The sequence below is a fragment of the Notamacropus eugenii genome, chromosome 5, assembly GCF_028372415.1.
Source record: "Notamacropus eugenii isolate mMacEug1 chromosome 5, mMacEug1.pri_v2, whole genome shotgun sequence".
Taxonomy (NCBI): Eukaryota; Metazoa; Chordata; class Mammalia; order Diprotodontia; family Macropodidae; genus Notamacropus; species Notamacropus eugenii.
In genome coordinates this window covers 132,326,395-132,349,425 of record NC_092876.1, presented here as the reverse complement: position 1 = coordinate 132,349,425, position 23,031 = coordinate 132,326,395, and the positions used below count along the sequence as shown (strand labels likewise).

Sequence of the window (23,031 nt, the reverse complement as noted above, 5' to 3'; positions counted from 1 at the left end):
AGACAGGGGAATTGGTTAAATGAAAATGGCAGAGATGCAAAAAAAGGAGAATTAATATAACAAAATCACAAGAAATAACAAAATGGAGTTCAGAATGAGACAGAATAAATTGAACATGCTTATTACTAACTTACACAATTTAATATTGCTGTTCAGTCACTCAGTTATGTCTGACTCTTTGTGTCTCCATGGACCATAGTGTTCCTGGGGTTTTCTTAGCAAAGATACTAGAGTGCTTTGCTGTTTTCTTCTCCAGTGGATTAAGGCAAACAGAGGTTAAGTGACTTGCCCAGGGACACATAGTTAGTAAGTGTCTGAAGCTGGATTTGAACTCAGATCTTCCAGACTCTTGGCCCATCATCCATTCAGCCACTTAGCTGCCTTTAACATACCCTTCTTTAAAAATAAACTATGTAACAAAAGTTAAGTTTCTTATACAATCCTTTTTTTTGTTCCTTGTATTTGAATGTTTGTTTGATGATGACTTAAAAATATGATTTTTTAAAAAAAGGTCTAAAAAATCATAAAGAAATCGCTAGAAATTGTCAAGAGCTGATTCAGTACATGTCTCAGGGCTGGACTGGATTTGCTCCTGCCCATCACAGGGGTTCAGCCTCAGCCCTTAGATCTGATCCATTCTCCGGGACACTTGCCGTTCTTTGGGGCTGATCTAGGAGACTCTTTGGCCCCAGGATTTTCCCCCTTACACCACCTCCTCATTTCTTTTGATTCCTGTGGCACAGAACAAGCTCCTTCACCCTTTCTGCCCTTGGGTTCACTTGGCTGCCTGGGCACAACGGCTCACTACTCTGTTCCCTGTTACTGTCCCATTTTCTCTTGCTATGTGATTTCTTTGTTCCTCTTACCATCCCATCTCCAGATAGGCTCCAAGTGCCCAAGAATATTTGCTAAGGTTTATTTAGAAAGGAAAAGAGAACTTTCAGATGCAAGGACAAAACACCTAAGAAATATTGTTATACATGTAGGGAAAGCCATACTATAGATTAAGTGGTTAGATTGGTATAGATTAGCTTCCAAATTCTCCTCCTGTGATACAACTTCCTAGGTCTGTTTGTCTCAAACTGATGCTCTCTTAGCATCTGAATCCTTGGAGGTCTATACCCAATGGCTGGATGATGACTTATTTGTCCTGTTATAGTAGAGTTGGGTCCCTTCCAACTCTCTGGTTCTGTGATCCTGCAAATCTCTCAGAGCTCCAGAGAAGAACATGCCTGGACAATTTTGGAATTTGAGTACCTGGGAGCTAGATTGAGTTTATTGGTCTCTTCTCTAATCCCAAGCTCCCTTTGAGCCAATCTGGAAGTCTCCTGAAGTTCCAGGAGTGTGTGGCTCTTTCACCATCAGGTCTACCTCACCAATGAGCTAACTCAGTACCTTCCTCCATTCCTCAAAAAAAAAAAGAAAAAAAAGAAAAAAAAAGGAAATAGATAAAGATAAAGTAGGTTTTCTTTCCCTCAAATAATTCTACCCAACACATGTCCCTCCCAAAGTTATCCAAAGGCAATTCTGTTCTTTATATTCCTCAACAACCCATCTTACCCCTTAGGATGAGGGAAGAGGGAAGAAAAGAAGGAGGAGGAGGGATGGAGAACTGACCCTCACCTGGACAAACAGGGTCAGACCACAGTCAGCAAACATGGAAAGCTTCACATTTATAAACTTATCCCTCTAATTCTGTGGCCTCTTTGAATATTTGTCTCTTGTTCCTTTATTTACTCAGTGAAACTGCTTTCTTTAGGCTAACCCTATCTCATTTTACATTTCCCCAAGACCAGGAGAGCCTGGAAATCATGAGATCATAGATACAGAGCTGGCAGAGACCTCAGTGGTCAGTAGGTCCAACCTACTAATTTTATATCTGAAGAAACAAGGTTAGTGAGATTAAGTGATTTAGGGTCACATAGCTAATAAGTGCCAGAGGCAGGATATGAACCCAGGTCTTCCTGCCTTCAAGTCCCACACTCAATCCTTTGTACTACACTATCTGTCAAATCCAATGGCCAAAGAATGGCTGGTAGCTGCCAAAAAAAGGGGTTGCTACTTGAGATGATCTGGTGGTATTATATATTGCCATCATCATCTCTATCACCGATGATATCACCATTATCATCGTCATCTTCCTTATCACCACCATTCATAGACCTAAAGTCTCATTACTAATGGATCTTCAGAAGGTGACTCATACCCAAACACCTGAACAGGGATCCCCTCTGCAGCATTCAGGTCAATTCAGAAAACATCTACTATGCACCAGCTGTCTGCGAGACCCTGTACCCTGAGAGGAATAACAAAATGCTCCCAAAGAGTTTGCAATGTACAAATGGTCATCAGCCTCCATTTAAAGACCTCTTCTGAAACAGTCATTCCATTAAAAAAATTTTAGTATGCAATTATTGTTATAAGTTTCCATAAACAATTGAAATGTAAGTTCCACTTGGTTTAATTTTCTTAAATTATGCTTCTGATGTATTTCATATGTTTAATACAAAGTGATTATAATTTTGAGATAATTATTATATCTGAGGTTTCAAAAAAAAACAGGGCACTAGTTCTAGAATACATTATTCAGGAGATAATTTTGTGTAGTATACCCTCTGGGCTCCCTCTCCCAACCTGCACTGACAGTGGCAGATTGGGTCTCCATTAGGATGGCTGCTACCTTGAGTTCTCGGGTAATCCTTTGGGTGACAATCCTCTTAACACCGTGGTTTATGAACCCACACCAGTGTATTTTTCCTTAAAAATCAACCAGTAGATTCAGTTAATTCTTTTTATTGTTGAGTCATTTTTCAGTCATGTCTGATTCTTTGTGACCCTATTTGGGGTTTTCTTGGCAAAGATACTGGAGTGGTTTGCCATTTCCTTTTTCAGCTCATTTTACAGATGAGGAACTGAGGCAAACAAGGTTAAGTGACTTGCCCAGGGCCACACAGCTAGAAAGTATCTGAGGCTGGATTTGAACTCATGAAAATGAATCTTCCTGATCACAAACCCAACACTCTATCCACTGTGTCATCTTGCTGTCTAGTTAATTCTTTAACAAAGGCATTTACTTAAATGACTTAGCAAGAAGAGTCATTATAAAGCAGAAGCCTGGAGCACACCATCCCACCCATATGCACAGAGTCCATGGAGGGGTGAAAGAGATGACATGAGATTACAATAGTCTGTAGGAAACACATGCTGCAAAAGCAAATCACAACATCAGAACTAGGAAGCCTTGAAGTCCTTCCTTTCTCCAGGGAATCCTGAAGTTTCATGTAGGGCATAGCATTAGTGATGGATGAGTTGGTCTGTAGAACTGGTCAGCCTCCTCACAGAGTATAACATCTCTGCTAGATAGGTCAATCCACTGTTGGACTGGGTTCCAGAAAACCTCTCACCCATTGGCCTGCTGCCAGACTGACCTGCAGTTCACTTTGCTGACAGTGGCAGCTGCCTGACCCGGGCCAGGTTTCACAAGAGTTTGGCTTCCCAGCTGATCAGGTCAATCCACTGTGCTTCCTAGGCTTATTCTAGTTGTTGTGTTTGTCTTTTGTTTTCAAAGAAGACCATGATATCAGAGAAATGATGACATGACTTGACCTTGACTTGGTTTTGAGTGAGGGAGAGCTGTGCAGAGTTACCTCGCTTTCTCCTCCTGAGCCATCTGGATCCAGTGACCAGATATTCATCAGGATGACTGGAGATGACCCAGGATGCAATGGGAGACCTTGGTCTTTTCAGGTGCTCACTTAGAAGGAGGTAATGCCCATTGAGTAAATCGGCCTCTTTAAGAAGTAGTCAGGGAATGGCCCTTTAGAAAAGTCTAGAACTGAGCAAATAACCAGACCTAAAGAGTAATCATAACAAATAATTACTAACATTTACATAGCACTTTAAGATTTGTAAAGCACATTATAAATATTATCTCATTTGATCCTCACAACAAACCTATGAAGCAGGTACTATTATTGGCCTGATTTCACAGATGAGGAAAGGTTAAGTGACTGATCCAAGGTCACACAATCGCTAAGTCCACTAGGATTTGAATTCAGATCTTCCTGATGCCAAGTCCAGTGTTCTGTCCACTATGTCACATAACTGCCACTGAGTAGTCGAAAAAAAAGGCTTCATGTCAACACAGATGGTCTTTAGGAGAGTGCCTCAGGGCAAGTCACTTAACTTCTGTTTGCCTCAGTTTCCTCAACTGTAAAATACAGATAATAATAGCACCTACCTTTCAAGATTGTTGTGAGGACAAAATGAGATAGTATTTGTAAAGGCCTTAGCATAATTCCTGGAATATAGTAGATACTACATAAAGGCTAGCTATTATTTTTTAATTTTGTTATTATTATCATTATCAACTCTGCTGTTCAACATCCTAATTAATGACTTAGATGAAGGCATAGATAGCACACTTCACAAATCAGAAGATGACACAAAGTTGAGGGGGAGACAGCGACAGACAGTACGTCAGTTTACAGGTCAAGATTCACAACAATTTCAGTAGGTTAGAACCACAGACCAAATCAAATAAGATGAAATTTAATTGGAATACATGGAACACTCCACACAAGTTTGAATAATCAACTACATAAGTATAAGCCAGCAAACTGTGGCTAGACAACAATTTTCTGTGAAAAGTCCTGTAGGTTTTAATGGCCTGCCAAACTCAATATTAGTTAACAGGATGACGTGGAAGCCAGAAATGCTAATGCACCTCTGGCTCCATTTCAAGTGCACACAGGACAAAGGAGATGAGAATCTCCATCTTTTCTCTTCTAGGAAACCACATTTGGAGTGCTCAGTTCAGTTCTGGGGTCATGTTTTCAGAAAAGACACAGGCTAGCTGGTGTATGTATTAAAGAGAGTTACCACAATGGAGAAAGGGTTACAAATGAGTGGAGGAGATTTAAAGAGATATGATAGCTATCCCCACAAGTTGGAAGAAGCTTCATTCTGGCTTTTATTAGGCTTATTCTGTTTAGTCCCAGAGTGAAACAATGGGTAAAAATTGTAGACAGGAAGATTTATGCTTGACATAAAGAAAAGCTCCAGATGATTAGAATGATCTGGTGGGATGCTCTTCTACTATGTAGCGTTTGTTTTCCTTTTGAAATTTATAATAAATTCTGAATGTAATTTTCGAGACTGTCCAGTTTGTCTTTAATTCCTTCTGACCTTCCTTCTGCTCTCTCCTCATTTGGAGGGGTTAGGGAGGTGGAGAGGGAGTGCAGAACCATAACTTATCCCTAACTTCCTTTTTCTCTCCCACTTTTCTCAATTAAAAAAAAAAAACTTTAAAAATATGCATTGTCAAACAAAATAAATCCTCCCTTTTGCCAAACCCCAAAACTTACATCTTGTTCATCATATTTAGTCCACAGCCTGTAATATACTTCATCAATAGTCCCCAAATTTAATTGGCCATTGATTTGATAAATTCTTAAGTTTTTTAAAGTTGCTTGTATTTACAATGTTGTCATTATATAGATTATTCTGGTTCTGCCCACATCACTCCTTTACTCTGCGTCAGTTCATTCAAGTCTTCCCAGGTTTCTCTAAAACTGTCCCTGTCCATCATTTCTAATACTATAATACATTCATATATCAGCATTTTCCCATTTGATGGGTACCCCCTCAGTTTCCAGTTCTTTGAAGCTACAGAAAATGATTGTAAATATTTTTGCATGTATGGGTCACTTGCCTCTTTCTTTGATCTCTTTTGGGTATAAGCCTTGTAGTGGCATCACCAGGTCAAAGGTTATGCAATGGTCAGTGACTTTCTAGGCATAGCTCCAAACTGCTTCTCTGAATGATTGAGCTAATTCATTGTTTTTCCAACAGTGTACAAATAGGCCTGTTTTCCTGTAGCCCTTCTTATCAGATGTTTTTATGAAGAGGCTGGATGATCATTCACTAAAGATATTGCCTAAGGAATGCTTAGTCAGGTATGAGTTAGTCTAGATCTTTTTTAAAATTAAATTTTATTTTATATTCAATTCTGAATTCTCCCTCTCTCTCCCTCTTACTTCCCCACCTACCAAGAAGGAAGGGGGGAGCTAGGTGGTGCAGTGGATAGAGCACCAGTGCAGGAGTCAGGAGAAACCTGAGTTCAAATCTCACCTCAGACACTTGACACTCACTAGCTGTGTGACCTTGGGCAAATCATTTAACCCCAATTGCCTCATCCTGGGTCATCTCCAGTCATCCTGATGAATATCTGGTCACTGGATTCAAATCGCTCTGGAGGAGAAGTGAGGCTGGTGACCTGCACAGCCCTCCCTCACTCAAAACAAAGTCAAGTGCAAGTCATGCCACTATTTCTCTGATGGCATGGTCTTCTTCGGCAACGAAGGACAAACACACCAAGAAGAAAAGAAAAACAAAACCCATTACAAACATGAATGGAAAACAAATTTCCACATTAGCTTTGTCCAAAAAAGGAAAAAGAAAGAAATGAAAATATGTTTATTAGTTTTATTTATTATTATTTATTAGTCCATTAGTTTTTTTATGTGGTAGTGGATAGCATGTTTTATTATGAATCCTTTTTAATTGTAATAGGTTATTATGCTGATCAGTTATTAAGACTTTCAGAGTTGATTATGTTTACAATATTGCTGTTACTGTGTACCTGGTTCTGCTTACTTCATTTTGCATCAGCTCATATAAATCTTCCCAGGGTTTTTCTGAAACTATCCCCTTTATAGTTTCATAGAGTATACTAGTAATTCATCACATTCATATAATATATATATGTATATATATATATATATATATACATATGTGTGTATACATGTGTATACACTGTATATACTTCAGTTCATCAATTCCCCAATTGATGGGCATCGTCTAATTTCCAACTCTTTGGCACAACACAAAAAGAGTTACTATAATTTTTTTGTACACATGGGTCCTTTTCCTTTGATCTTTTTAGGCCTAATAGCAGTGTTATTGGATCAAAAAGTATGCATAGTTTGATAGCTTTTAGGTTATAGTTCCAAACTGATTTTGAGAATGGTTGGACTGGTGCACAACTCCACTAATAGTGCATGAGTGTCCTAATTTTTCCACATCCCCTCCAGCATTTGTCATTGTCCTTTTTCTGTCATCTTAATCAATCTCAGAATCTTTTTAATTTGCATTTCTCTAATTATCAGTGATTTAGGGCATTTTTTCATGTGCTTATTGATAGCTTAGGTTTCTTCCTCTGAAAGCTGCCTGTAAAATATCCTTTGACCATTTGTCAAATAGAGAAGTGTTAGATTAGATCTTAACCTGAGAGGTATAAATAAATTTCAGGAAGTCTCTCAAGTTGGATGGGAAAAGAATTGTATATTTATTTTTAATTAACCTTTAATTTAACATCTTCTCCAATTATTTGAAAATATTCTGAGAAGAGCTCAGCAAACTGCCAAGGGGCTCTGTAACACCAAAAAGATTAAGAACTCCTGGACCTTCCGACCCTTTGATTCTGTGAAGCATCTACTATCCCCAGCCCTTAGCATAGTACCTGGCACATAGTAGGGACTTAATAAGGGTGTATTGACTGCTTGCCTGACTCCTGTATGCTAGGAGTACAAACAGTGAAAAATCCCTGCTCTAGAGAAATTACAATTCTACTGGAGGCACCTGTCCATGATGAAAGTGAGCATTATTCTAGAGCTAGGAGGAAACCTAGAAGTCATCTAATCCAGCCCCTCCATCCCATTTTGCGGAAGAGAACATTAAGTCTCAGAGATATTAAATGACTTGCTCAAGACTACACAGAATGGTAAAGACAGAGCTGGGATTTGACCTCGGATCCCATATTCCAGCTTCAGCACTCTTTTCGTTGTGCCAAGATGCATCCCATCTCTTTCAGTAATATGGTTTTTCCTCCATATTCCCAATAGAAAAGTCTGGCAGCCAGGAAAGTTGACAGGAGGTTACTGGACAAACTCCAAGATGTGGTGATGAAGACCTGAACTTGGGTCCTAGCCCTGAAAGGAAGGGATCTCATCCATCTGCCAAACACCTATGACATACCTACTATGTACAGAGCACAGGGTTCCAGACTGGGGGAAGATTCAGAGTCTGAAGACTGACACCTGAGCCTTTTCCCCCTCCTGGGTTCTAGTTTCTCATACTAGAATCACAGGATTTAGGTCTGGAAACTGTGGTACAGTGGAAGAACTCATGGGCTCTGGGGTCAGGGAATCTGGGTTCAGATTCTGCTTCTGTTGCTTACTGCCTGAGTGACTTTGGGCAAGTTACTCACTTTCATCTTAAAGAATTGGAAACTGAGACCCAGGAAGGCTAACTTGCCAGAGTCACACAGGTAGCTGAACCCAGCAGTAGAGACAGGGTTTTCTCTTGGGTCATACTGCTTCCACATTCAAATCCTATGATTCTAGCATAAAACAGGAATCCAGGAGGGAGACCAAGCTACAGTTGACACATACTGGCTATCTGACCATGGGATGCTCTAGGTGGCCCTCTAAGTACTCTAGGCCATCCACTAAGTGTTCTGGGCTGCCCTCTAAGTGCTCTAGGTCACCTTCTAAGTCTTCTAGGCAACCCTCTAAGACTGTAAGCAGTAAACTTGGCTTAGTAGGGGGGATTTCCTCATCATAGAGTTTCTATATCAAGGAAACCACAGGTTTAGTCTCTAAGTCCCCAACAGGATCATAGATTTAAAGCTTGACAGTGCCTTAGAGATCATCTCGTCTAACCCCCTTAGTTTACTGATGAAGAAACTGAATCCCCAAATGGAAAAGTGGTTTGCCCAAAGTCATCCAGGCACTAAGTAATAAAACTGGAATTTGAACCCTGTCCTTTGATTCCATGAATGGCACTTTTTCTATTATATCAGGATATGTTGAGCTTGAACTGCAAACAAGACATTTAGGTAAGAAATATCCAGCAGGCACCTGATAATTTTCAAGGTTAGAGCTCAGGAGAGGAACCAAGACTAGAGATATAGATTTGGGAGTCACTCTCAATGAGCTGATAGTTGAGGCCACAGTATTTTCCACAATCCATGGGCTGCTTTAAGAACTCCCAGCAATATCTTCCTAAATTAACCAGTTGCTTCAAAGGAGAAAGACAGTCTGGGAACCCCCTTAGAATGTACAATAAGGACATCTAGGTTCTACTAAAACAGTATGGTTGCTATGTGTAAACCTAGGGGCCACTGAGAGATACATAAGGTGGTAAGACAAGATGAATTGTGCTATTTTGCACACTTTGGAGGTCTGGGAAAACCTGATACTTGAGGACAAGATTATATTGTGGAAGTTCATAGACATTATTAGGGAAAAGGAATGGACAATCACTCTAGTCAGGTTTCCTCTTTATTTCCCCTGAGAGTCTGTACCCAGACTTTCCATAAGTACCATCATCTTGTTCTTTTTCCTTTCCGTATGCAGTTGATTGCTTGAACCTAAGTTGAAGACTTTACATTGATCTCTATGAACTTTGGTCTTATTACATGTAGCTAACTATTCTTAGCCTTTTAAGATCTGTTTGGTTGTTGATTCTGTCATCCATCACTTTAGATATCGCTCCCAGTTTTATGTCATCCACAAAATGGTGTCCACAAGCATTCTGTTGTACCTTAACCTGGGAATTCCACGGAAGCTGATAAAGATAGAGATGATTTGAAAAGGACTCAGGGATGTGAGATTCTGTCCAACATGTTCCATGAAAGCTAAGGAAGACAGTTGGAGAGTTTTCCATGTAACAATGGTTTGGGTGGATCAGGAAGATGGAGCTTGACTTCAGACTTTTGTGAACTCATACAAGTATTGAATCTGACCAATTATCTCCACATTCCCTGTTTAGGTCAGTCTCTCCTCTATTTCTCAGTATCAAATTTTGCAAGCTAAATACCCAGATCTTGCTTCTCACTAGCATTCTCCGGTTGTCTCTCCCCTGTTGTGACTCTCTTATTTTGACCAGAGTTCATTGCGTCTGTGGTTGAATTTTGCTGTTACTTCTTCCTCCCTCTTCCAGATCAGGAGAGGGCAACAGGCATTTATTAAGCACCCTCAAGGACTTTACATTCTAATAGGAGAAGAGAGCATTGAGGAAGTCTGGGTAACGCTAAAACAAAAAGCAAAAAGGAGCTGAAAAGTGGGGGAAATCAGTCAATAAACACCTGTTATGTTTCAGGTACTGTGTTAAGCTCTAGGGATACAAATACAGGCAAAAAAGAGAGGGAACCCCTGCTGTCAAGGGACTTATATATTCTAATAGGGGAAGATAGAATACAAAAAGGAGCTAAAAAGTGAAGGAGATAAAAGTACCCCTCTCAGCAGGGCATGGTTTGAAAGTCCAGAAAGTCAGAAAGAGCCAGGAGAGGAATAAATGTTGAACAGCCTGTTCCCTCTCCAAACTGGAGAGGGGAATAAGAGACAAGCATAGGAGGGATGGCAAGGATATTCTAGAATGAGAAGTCCACAGGGACAGTTGTGAGGCCCCAGCACAGAAGAAGGTAATGAAGTAATGAATGAATGAATGAATGAATGTAGTTGGCCTCCTTATTGTTCCTTGTAAATGACACTCCATACCCCATCACCTAGCCTTTACACAGATTGCTCCCACCAGGCCTTCCATGCCAGGAATGCAGTCCTTCCTCACCCCCACCCCCACCCCCCCACTTCTAAGATTCTCTAACTTCCTTCAAGGCTCAGATACATGAGACCTTTCTTGCTCTCCCCATTGTTAGGGCCCTCCTCACTCAATCTGATATTATTTTGAATGTAGATTGCATTTACTTGTCCCTGTCCACACTGTTTCTTATTTCTCTCTGATAAATGCAGGAGACTTGAGAGTGAGTTTCAATACTACCACCTGCCCACCCCCACTCCCCCCAGTCACTGGTCCTGCTTTAGCTCATTGCTCCTACCACTTGTCCTATAGATAAGGGGCCAGCCATCCCTACCAGCTCCCACCCTATTTCCCCCCTCCCCTCACAGGGAAGGTAAGCCAACCTAGCTGAGGCAGCAAAACACCTGGGAGAGAGACAGGAGATTAGCATTTGCCAGGAAAGTCAAACCATCATCACCTTGGCCAGCTCCCCCAGGAATCTGATGGAGATAGGACCCTGACTCCAAGATCCTTGATAATATCCACACTTTTAGCCTAGTGTCAAATGATTCACCCTTAGAAAGTGATGTGTTTTTACACGTATACCTGTGCTTAATTGTACCTTCTTGGGGGAGAGACGGGGGGGGGGGGGGGGGGGCAGGGAGAAAGAACAAAGCAAAAAGTACACAGCAAAGAACCAAAGAAAATTTACAAGGAAGTATAGAAAAAGATGGAAAGCTCTGAACACAACTTATAGTATTTATAGGCTTTCTTGAAATGGAAATTTGTTGCTGTTTATTTTGAATCCTCTAAAGTTCTGCTGTGCACATGGCGATGCTTTTTTCTTTTCTTATTTTGTATTTAAGTTTTAATACTTAAGTTCATTTTTTATTTTCTTGTATATTTGTTTTTTTATTCAAGTTTAAAATGAATTTTAAAAAATTTTAAAAAAGAAAGTGATGTGTTTTTATAAGTAAAAATAACATTGAAGCAGCCTTATTTTGCTGCTATGTTATAAGGAGCCTGGGACTTCTCTATCTAACTTGCAACTGAAACCTTTGGTATGTGTTGCTTCCTCCATTAGAAAATGAGCCCTTTGAAGGCAGGGACTGTCTTATTCTGTTCTTTGTATGTCCAGCACTTTGCACACAATAAGCATGCAATAAATGCTTTATTCATTCTTCTGTCTTTGTATCCTCAGGATCTAGCATAGTAAACTAGTTGAACTGGAGTGAATGAAGAGCCAGATTGAGGTAGATTGTTGTTGTGGGTGTAGAAAAGGGGAAGGATTACAAATATTTGCTATAGAGAGAGTGAGAGTGGAGATGGATGGGAGTGCAGGGAATATGGTTGACCACATGGCATGCCTAGAGTGTCCTAACTACAACTTGTAGATTGTCTTTACTATGATCTAAGGTACTGCCAGCTTCTATGTCCTTCTCTTCCTCCTACCTGCTGTTCTGCTAAGGGTTTGACTAGTTTTCTTTTTTCCCCATCATCTGCAGAGCAGAATGGTGATCCCCACATCCCAAACCTGAGCCACATTCTAGGTAGGAACCAAGTAAGTCTACAGGGTCAAAGCAGCGTTGAAGGCTTTTGTGAAAATCCCAGGAAGACCTTCAGAAAGGGAGGGATCAGCTACCAGGCATTGTGGGAGATGATTTTGCATGGGAGATTCTTGTCAGGGATCTCTGTAACTCTGAAAAGTAGGTGAAATTTGTCTCTGGCCCTCCTGAGTGACCGGTTCCTTTGCCAGTTTCTAAATATCAGTTGGGGGAAGAGTCCATGACCAAACAGGAGAGAAAGAGGATTATACAAGATAAAATAGACAATTTCAATTACATATAATTGAAAAGGTTTTGCACAAACAAAACCAGTAGAGTTAAAATTAGAAGGAAAGCAGATAACTGGGGGGAAAATCCTTGCAACATGTTTCTTTGGCAAAGTTCCCATCTCCAAGACATACAAATAATTGATTCAAATTTATAAAATTAAGAGCTATTCGACAAATAGTCAAAGAATCAATAGGTAATTTTCTAAGGAGTTAATTCCACCTATCAACAGTCATATGAAAAAAATGATCCAAATCACTAATCATCAAAGAAATGCAAATTAAAACAACTCAGAGGTTCCACTTTATACCCAACAGATTGACAAAGCAGACAAAAAAAGAAAACAATGAATGTTAAAGGAGCTGTGGTCCAACAGAGATTTTAGTGTGCTGTTGGTGGAACTGTGAATTGGTCTAGCCATTCTGGGAAGTCATTTGGAACTATGCCCCCTCCCCCCAAATCACTAAACTGTGCATAACCACTGGTCTAGTAATATTACTAGACCCCAAAGAGAAAGGAATTTGTACAAATTTGTACAAAAATATTTATAACAGCTCTTTTTATAATGTCAAAGAACTAGAAACTAAAGAGAAGTGATTGGATGAATTATAGTATATGAATGAAATGGAATACTACTATGCCATAAAAATGATGAAAGGGATAGTTTCAGAAAAATATGAGATTTGTATGAACTGATAGAGTGAACAGAACAAGAGGATAATTCACACAATAACATTGTAAATAGAAACAACTTTGAAAGACTTAAGGATTCTGATCAATGAAGCAGCCAACCATGATCCCAGAGGACTTGTGAACAAGCATTCCATCTATCTTTCAGACAGAAATGAGACAGATGACAGATTGAGACAGTTTTGAGATATAGACAATGCAGAAATATATTTTATTTAACAATTTGTATTTGTTAAAAAGGTTTCATTTTTCTTTTTCCCAATGGTATGGGAAGGTGGGAGGGAGAGAAAATAAATTTTGTTAACTATAATAAATTTAATTTAAAAATAAAGGTAATCTAGTGTAATTTTACACGTGGATAGCCTGAGGCTCAAAAAGGGAAAGGGACTTAACCAATGTCATAGAATACAATTGAGGTCCACTTTCTCCGCCCATTCCTTTGAACTCCTTACTGCTTTGGCTTCCCAGATGCAGGTGGGCTCCCTTGGCCACATATGGTTTCTTGTGACCCCACAGAAACCAGATGGGATTCATCCTCCCATCCTTTGGACCCATCAAGCTCTTCGAACTTCCTTTGAAATTGCCTCCCTTTATCCTGCAACCATCCCAGGCTACCTTAGCATTTGGTTCCTGGGTCTTCCCTCACCCCAAAGCCTCAGGCAGTCTCCCCCTTCCTTCTCCCTTTAAGACCCCGTAGCAGCTAGAGTTGCCCTAGAAGTAACCCCACATCCTGAGAAGATATCTCTCCCCACCTCTTCCTTTTCTCCCTTCCTCTCTCTAGCCTCCATCACCCACCATTAGCCCTGCAATTCCCTTTCTCCATGCCCGCACCTCTCCCCCACCTCCCAACCCCCTTCCCGAGTAGGGCCCGGTCCGATACCGGAGGGTACGGGGGTGAGAATCCATATCGCAAGAAGTTGACTCTGCCTCATCCAGGCCCCCACACTTCTTTGTCCCTCTCCCCTACTCCATCACGTCCCGGCCCCCAGAGTCCGTGGCTGCCAAGCACACCCCGCCCCTTTCCAGCCTCCTCCTCCCAGACTGCAGAGCCCGGGCCGACTCGGTGTGAGCTGCCGGGGCGCTTGCCTGACACAGGAGGTGACTAGGGTCCTGCCCAGGGTTCCGGCCCGTCCCTTCTGGCCGGGAAAGAAAGAGAGGTAAGAGCCGCGGAACACTTGAGGAGTCTGTTCAGCTGGCGGGAAGTGGGAGTGTGACACGGGAGTGTGCGGGCTGGCCCCGTGTGTCTATCTATGTGTGCGCTGGAGAGGGTACCTGGCAGTGGGGGTGTACGTGCACAGGGTTTGGACTACAGCAGTGAGTCAGTGTAGGGAACAGCCAGCGAAGCCACATTGAGGGATTGTGTTGTGTTGTGTTGTGTTGTGGGAAGGGACTTACCTAGAGTCACACCGCAAATTAGCGGCTTTAATGATGTCTCTACTCAGGAGATACCAAAATCTCATTTTACCACCACTAGTTAATGTAGAGGTTGGCTTCATTTCTCTGGGCGTCATTTTCCTCATCTCTAAAATGAGGGAGTTGCACTAGATGATCTTTAAGCCCCCCTTCCCCCAAGCTCTAAAAGCCTGGGCTTTTGTGTAAATATAGGTTAGGTCATGTGTGGTTTTTCTACAGTGTGACAGGAATGTACTATATGCTATGTAAATGTGTGTGTGGTACAAGTGTGTAGAGTGTATATGAGTGGAGTATAGTGATAGGCTCTGGGGTTGTATTTCCTATGGGAAGGTATGGGTGTATGAAGCCTATGGGTGGTGTGTGAATGCTAGAATGGGATCTTATGTGTAAGTATGATGTGGTGCTTTTACAGTGGGTTAATGGATATGAATATAGTCTCTATGTGCAAGTAGAGATGTGTGATTTTGTGTATGTCTGTGTGTAGAGGGAGTTGTGCATGTGTTTAGGCTATGTATTTGTGAGTGCAGTGGATTGTAGTGTCCATGTATGCTAGTGTACATGTGATGGTGTGTGTGTTCTAGGATGGGAGATAAAGGAAAGGTGTGTGTGTGTGTATTCATGTGTACGTATCTGTTGAGGTTGGGGGGAACATTCATTTGAAGGTCTAGAAGGAAGAATGCATTCCTCAACTGTGTTCGTAATAATAGTAAGCTGGTGTGTAGAGCTTACAGGTTTGCAAAGTATTTGGTATAACATTATCTCATTTCAACCTCACAGCTCTGTAAGAAACTGAAGCAAAAAGGTTAACTGACTTGCCCCGGGTCACACAGCCAATAAGGTCTGAGGAAGGATTCATACTTGGATCTTCCTGACTCCAGGTCCAACACTATTCATTAAATCACCTGTCTTTATTCATTCAACTAACAATTATTGTGGCAACTCTGTGCAGAGCCAAGTGCTTAGCTGGAGGGGAGCAGAATGGGGAAGGGGCAGACCATGCCTTTCATCATACAGAAGAGGAACCTGAAGAAGGGGAAGGGACTTACCTAGAGTCACACAGCAAGTTAGTGGCTTTAATGATATCTCTATTCAGGAGATACCAAAATCTCATTTTACTAGCACTAATGTAGAGGTTGGCTTCATTTCTCTGGGCCTCATTGTCCTCATCTGTAAAATGAGGAAGTTGCACTAGATGATCTTAACCCTCCTTCCCCCAAGCTCTAAATGAGTGATGATAGAAAATCATTACTGGCTCCATCTTGTGCATATCATCTATTAAGGTGGGATCTGAGGAGACAGCTTGGAGTCGTAGCTAGAGAGCTAGACCCAAAGCCAGGAGGATCTGGGCTTTAAGGCTCAACTTTGACACACACTGGCTGTGTGAGTGTGGGCAGATCACTTACCCTCTTTCCAATTATCCACTTACCACTTACTCTCCAGGTCAGAAGATCTGGAGATGCTACTTAGTACTGTGTGATGTCGGGCAAATTCCTCTACCTCTTTGGACCTCAGTTTCCACCTCTAAAATGAAAGGATAGTTTTAGACTGTGGAGGAAAGCACAGGGGCAAGATAAAAATCCAGCTCTGCTGCTTACTAGCTGTGAGACCTTGGACAAGTTACTTCTTTTCTCAGGTGCTCACATACCTCTTCTATAAAATGAGGGAGGCTGGACTAGAAGGTCTGAAGTCCTCTAACCCTAAATCTATCATCTTATAGTCCTACTAAGGACAGAGAGTCCTGCATTTGTCCAATGGGGGAGATAGAAAATATAGAGTCTCCAACTTTATTGATTTCAGAGAACAAAAAAACGCCTCAGTTCCTACTTCTCCAAAGTTCTTCCTCTCCTTTTCCCTCCCTGTAGCCCTCCTGCTCTATCTCTCCCTCTTATACACACACACACACACACACACACACACACACACACACACACACACACACACACACACACACACACACCCCTACAAAGTCAGACCCCAAGCATCTACCACTTCTGAAAATCCCCATTAATCCAAATGTCTCAGGGAGGGAGAGTGGAATAAATTCTTTCTCCCTTGGGAGAACCAGGCTAGCTTGGGAGCCCTTTTGGAAGGTGACAACTGAGGCCCAGACAGGGATAAGAACTTGCCCAGGGTCATACCACTAGTAAGGGCTGGATGGAGATAATGCCTTCCCTCCCTCCCCAAGGAGTGTTTCTTGCCCAGCAGGGCAAGGTTAGGACCTGGGAATGAGTAGAATTTCCCAGTTTGGAGAAGGTAGACTGGCAGCCCAGAGGGAGGGAGAGTGAACACAGAGCTGAGATCAGAGTAAATAGGGGCAAAGCTAAATATATCACTCTCATGGTTCCAGACTTTGAGATTCAGGGAGGAAGGGGGGAGTGTGCTGGGGTATGTGAAGAATCTTTAGCAAAGCAGTGGTTTCAGCCTGGCCATGGATGTGTCCAAAGCCAGTCTGGGATCGAGGAGATGCTGTCATCTACTTAATAAATGGAGACTGTGGGCTTAGAGAATAGATAGTAGGAAGGAAAAACAGCCTATTTACAAAATTCATACAAATAATTTAGTTTTATTATAGTTCATATTTCCAGCGATATTTGAAGCTTAGAAAGCACTTTCCTCATGTATGTGTAAAACCCATAGAAAATTGCATGTTGTCTTGGGAAGGGAGGGGGGAGAAAATTCGGAACTTATGGAAGTGATTGTTGAAAACTGAAAACAAATAAATTAATAAATTTTCAGAGGAAAAAAGAAAATGCTTCCCTCACAACAGATGAGAAGACAGGAGGGCTAAGAAATGGCATTATCCCTATTTTAAAGAGAGGACTGAGAACAACAGATGAAGTGACCTGCTGCTGGGTTCACAGCTAGTGAATGACAGAGAGGCTTTAGGAATTGGTGGGAATTCAGCAGGTGAAAAGAGAAGGAAAGAAAAGAGAGAGGGAAGGAGGGAAGAAAGAAGGTAAAGAAGGAAGGAACCAAGGAGGGAGGGAAGGAGAGAGGGAAGGAAAAAGGGAAGGAAGGAGGAAAGGAAAGAAGGAGGGAGGAAAGAAAGGATGGAGGGAAGAAAGGAGGGAAAGAAGGAAGGAAGACACTGTAAGAGCTAGGGATGAAATACAAGGAAAAAGGACAGTCTTACCTTCAAAGAGCTTATATTCTGATGTGAAAGACAACATGCAAATGGGACCTGGAAAGCAGAGGTGAGGGAGGAAGTAAGGGATGAAGGCACTTAGTTCAGGGGAATGATTTTGAAGTCCAGAAAGTCAAGAGCAGAGCTGAGAGGGGAATGAAGGTTGAGCAGCTTGGGTTCCTCCACAAAATAGTGTCCTGAGAGAGGAATATACAAAGGTGAACAGGTCAAACGTGGTTGGCTCTTCCAGGACAAGGAGGATCCTTATGCTGAGACATGGGGTAAAATGGTATTAGATAGAGTGGAGTCAGATTTTGGAGGAATTAAGGAATTCTGCTATCCGCAGGACCACAGAACTTCTAGAACTGGAAGAACCCTTAGAGGCTACTTATTCCATTCCCCTTATTTTATAGATGAAGAGCTTGAAAGCTAAAGATTAAGGGATTCACCCAAGGTTGTAGAAGTAGTAGGTGGTAGAACTCTGAGCCTCTGACTCAAGAGCTCTCTTTGCATTGCCCCTGAGAGATTTAGAACTCAGCCCAGCTCTGACACTTACTAGATGTGTTCATGGAGAATACTAAATTTTACTTTATGGGAAGTAGGGAGCTATTGAAGAGCTGTGAGCAGAGGAGCATAACATGGCTACATCTCTGTGGAAGGACAGTTAATTGAGTAGCATGTGAAGGATGGATTAGGAGGCTAAGAGAAGAGTCAGGAAGACTTATTAGGGAGTCATCCTAATAGTCTAGGGAGGAGTAATTAGGGGTTTTCATTAAGTTGGGGTGAGAGAGAATGAGGAAAATACTAGATCTAGAGACAGACAACCTAAGTTCAAATAGAACTCTGCTACTGGAGATAGCATGAAGTAGAGGATAGGGCAGTGGACCTAGAGTCAGAAAGACCTGGATTCAAATCCTAGGTACCTACTAAGTAATCCTAGACAAGTGACATAACTTCTCTGCGCCTCAGTTTCCTAATCTGGAAAATAAGGTGGCTGAATTTGACTTCTATGGTCCCTTCCAACTCTAAATCTGTGATTCTTTGATATCCTGTCTGTGTAACCTTGGCAAATCTCTTCACCTACTTAATTCTTACTTTCCTTTTTTTTTCTCCCAAGGAAAATGATCCTCAGCTTGGGAAAGTTAGAACAAAAATGGGTAATGAGAACTTGAAACCAAAGATAAGTGAGTAAGTGGTTGAAAACGACCTAGCTCCTGGCTCAGAGTCAACGTAAATAGTAACTTGTGTTTCTCTTTTGGCCAGCAACTCTGAGGGTCTTCCCCTCATTTGATTTTTTTTCATTAAAGGGATCATCTGTTGACTCACTTCTTAAAGGTGCCTATTCGTTGAATGGGTATTACATCACTCAAAGAGAGAACCGGAAAAGGCCTTAGCCTAAAAGGGCCAAGATCTCCCAGTGCATCCTGGGCCATTTCCAGTCATCCTGAGGAATATCTGGTCACTGGACCCAGATGGCTTTGGAGGAGAAAGTGAGGCTGGTGACCTTGCACTGCCCTCCCTCACTTAAATCAGTCAATTGCTAGTCATGTCATCATCTCCCTGATGTCATGGTCATCTACAAGAATGAAAGACAAACACAGCCTGTGAGTAGTCTGAGCTGCCTGAATGGGGACCCAGCCAGCTGGGTAACTCTACTTGTCCTCTCCCTCTCCCTCTCTGCTCCCTCTTCTCTTCTCCAAAGGAAGGTAAATTTTGATGGCTGAAAATTGCCTAGGTTAACTTGGGGTTTACTGGCTAATCTTCCTTCCTTCCTTCCTTCCTTCCTTCCTTCCTTCCTTCCTTCCTTCCTTCCTTCCTTCCTTCCTTCCTTCCTTCCTTCCTTCTTTCTTTCAGAAAACTTAAACCCATTTCACTCTGGAGCTCATTGACTAGACATCAGAAGATCCCTTCCCAAGTACCACCTGGGTCATCCCCAGTCATCCTGAGGAATATCTGGTCACTGGATCCAGATAGTTGAGGAAGAGAAAGTGAGACTGGTGACTTTTCACAGTCCTCCCTCACTCAAATCAAAGTCAACTATAAGTCATGTCATCATCTTGATGTCATGGTCTTCTTTGAGAATGAAGGACAAACAGCATGAGCTTCTCTCAAACAGCTCAAGTCCCCATTCACACATGAAATATGTCCCAAGAACTTGAAAGAACTAGTGGATGTCATTTCTAAGTCAATGTCAGTGATCGCTGAGGAATGATGAAAAATGTGTAGGTGCTGCATTATTTTCTAAAAGGGGAGGAAAGTGGATTCTATAAGGCCTTATTCTCAGTCTTTTCCCTTCCTTGATTTACCTCTTTTTTCCAGTAAAACTTTAAGAATGCCATCTCATTGTCTTGTGTACATCATCAACCTCGCTCATTCTGAGTATCAGCACCCACCCCAACACTATTCTTCCAGGACTGTTGCTGTAATTAGATGTTGATTCTCCATTACCTGTCATCTTAAGTTGATATTTTTGAAGAAAAATTTATCTTTTATTTTTATATCACCTTCATTTCCAAATATATCCCTCTCCCTTTCTCTATCCAATGAGCCATGTTGTTGTTCAGTTGTGTCAGACTCTTCATGCCCCCATTTGGGATTTTCTTGACAAAGATACTGGAGTAGTTTGCCATTTTCTTCTCCAGCTCATTTTACAGATGAGGAAACTGAGGCAAATAGGGTTAAGTGACTTACCCAGGGTCACACTGCTAGTAAGTGTCTGAGATCAGATTTGAACTCAGGAAGATGAGTCTTCCTGATTCCAAACCTAGTGCTCTATCTACTGTGCCACCTAGCTGCCACCTAGAGACACATCCTTTGTAATAAAGAATAAAAAAGGAGAAAAAGCAGCTTAGCAAACTTTTTTTTTTTTAATTTTTTTTTTTATTTTGTAATGTTTAACAATCACTGCCATACAATTGCGATTTTATCCCTCCCCACCTACTCCCCACTACCCCCCTCCCTCCCCACGACTGCATACAATTCTGTATAGATTCTACATATACTTTCCTATTGAGTATATTTTCACTATAGTCATGCTATGTAGTCAGACTAAGATAAATGAAAGAAATCGTATAACAAATCAGAACATGATACACAAACACATACACATACACAAACATGATCTGCTATAATATGTGAGTGACTTCCATATTTCTCTCTCTGAGTGTGGCAGGCATTTTGCCTTGAGATCCTCCATTGGGATTTTTTTTTTTTTTTTGGTAAGAAGTTCTTGTGTTATTACAAAAATCTAAGTCTACCAGAAAAAACTCTCACACGCTGTGGTTGTTGCTGTGCATAAAGTTCTCCTGGTTCTGCTCCTTTCACTCAGCATCAGGTCATATAAGTCCTTCCAGGCCTCTCTGAAGTCTTCTTGTTCATCATTTCTTATGGCACAATAGTACTCCATTACATTCATTTACCATAATTTATTCAGCCATTCCCCAATTGATGGACATCCCCTTGACTTCCAGTTTTTGGCAACTACATAGAGTGCTGCTATAAATATTTTTGTACATGTGGGACCCTTTCCCATTTTTATGATCTCTTGGGGATATAGTCCTAGTAGCGATATTGCTGGGTCAAAGGGTATGCACATTTTTGTAGCCCTTTGGGCATAGTTCCAAATTGCTCTCCAGAATGGTTGGATGCGCTCGCAGCTCCACCAACAATGAATTAGTGTTCCAACTTTCCCACATCCTCTCCAGCATTTATCATTTTCTTGTTCTGTCATGTTTGCCAATCTTATAGGTGTGGTGTGGTACCTCTGTTTTGATTTGCATCTCTCTAACCAATAGTGATTTAGAGCATTTTTTCATATGAGCTTAGCAAACTTAACCTACACATTATGTGTGTCTGAGAGTATACTCAGTGTTCAATGTCTTCAGTCCTTCATCTCTGCAAGGACTGAATGAATTAGTGAATTAATGAATAAATGAATGGAAAAGCATTTATTAAGTCCTTACTAGATGCAAAGCACTTACTTAGTCAAGTACTAGGAATAAAAAAAAAAAAAGGCAAAAACATGATTGCTTTTCAGAATGATGGCTGGGGAGTGGGGGGGACAGGTTAGACTGGAAGTAGGACCAGGGGGTACATTTCCTTATCTTCAGGGCCAAGCTTGGTCATTATAATTACACAGCATTCAGTTTGGAGGACTTTTTTGATTTTTCCCTTTATATTTATGCACATGTCTTTTAAAAATACAAATTGAGGAAGGAGTTCTCTGTTCATGTGATTCTTTTTTTTTCCTTTTTTTTTTAAAAAATAGTTATTTATTTATTTTTAGTTTTCAACAGACTCTTCCACAAGATTTTGAATTCCAAATTTTCTCCCCATCTCTCCCCTCCACCCATCCCAACACAGCAGGTATTCTGATTACCGCTTCCCCCAATCTGCCCTCCCTTCTATCACACTCCTCCCTTGTCTTATCCCCTCTGTTTTCTTGTAGGACAAGATAGATTTCTATACTCCCTTGCCTGTATATCTTATTTCCCAGTTGCATGTAAAAAACAATTTTTAGCATTCATTTTTAAAATTTTGAGTTCCAACTTCTATCCCTTCCTCCCGCCCCACCCATCCACACTGAGAAGGCAAGCAATTCAATATCAGTTTTACATGTGTAGTTATACCAAAACACTTCCCTAACAATCGTGTTGTGAAAGACTATATTTCCCTACATCCTATCCTGCCCCCCTATTTACTCTATTCTGTCTTTTGACCCTATCCCTCTGCAAAAGTGCTTACTTCTAATTACCCCTCCTCCCTTTTGCCCTCCCTTTTATCATTCCCCCCATTCCCTTACTTATCCCCTTCCCCCTACTTTCTTGTAGTATAAGATAGATTTTCATACCAGATTAAGTGTGCATGTTATTCCCTCCTTAAATCAAATGTGATGAGAGTAAGGTTCACTCTTTCCATCTCACCTCCCCCCTCTTCCCCTCCATTGAAAAAGCTTTTTCTTGCCTCTTTTATGAGAGATAATTTGTCCCTTTCTATTTCTCCCTTTCACTCTCATCCCTTCATTTTATGTTTTTAGATATCATCCCTACCTATTCAACTCGCCCTGTGCCCTCTATCTATATGTATATAATCCCTCCAACTACCCTAATACTGAGAAAAGTCTCAAGAGTTACAAATATGATCTTTCCATGTAGGAATGTAAACAGTTCAACTTTAGTAAGTCCCTTATGGTTTCTCTTTCCTGTTTACCTTTTCATGCTTCTCTTGATTCTTGTGTTTGAAAGTCAAATTTTCTATTCAGCTCTGGTCCTTTCAATAAGAATGCTTCTATTTCATTGAATGACCATTTTTTCCCTGAAGTATGATACTCAGTTTTGTTGGGTAGATGATTCTTGGTTTTAATCCTAGCTCCTTTGACTTCTGGAATATCAT

The 23,031-nt window shown here is 41.2% G+C and overlaps 1 protein-coding gene across 1 annotated transcript in view; it reads left to right on the top strand.

The window, feature by feature from the left end:
• Positions 1–14,171: 14,171 nt before the first annotated feature.
• The window catches only part of P2RY6 (pyrimidinergic receptor P2Y6), a 107,253-nt gene continuing 98,393 nt past the window's right edge, over positions 14,172–23,031 (top strand). Inside the window, exon 1 of the mRNA XM_072610932.1 lies at positions 14,172–14,260. The gene's annotated coding sequence lies outside the window, so the exon portion shown is untranslated. The remainder of the gene's footprint in view (positions 14,261–23,031) is intronic.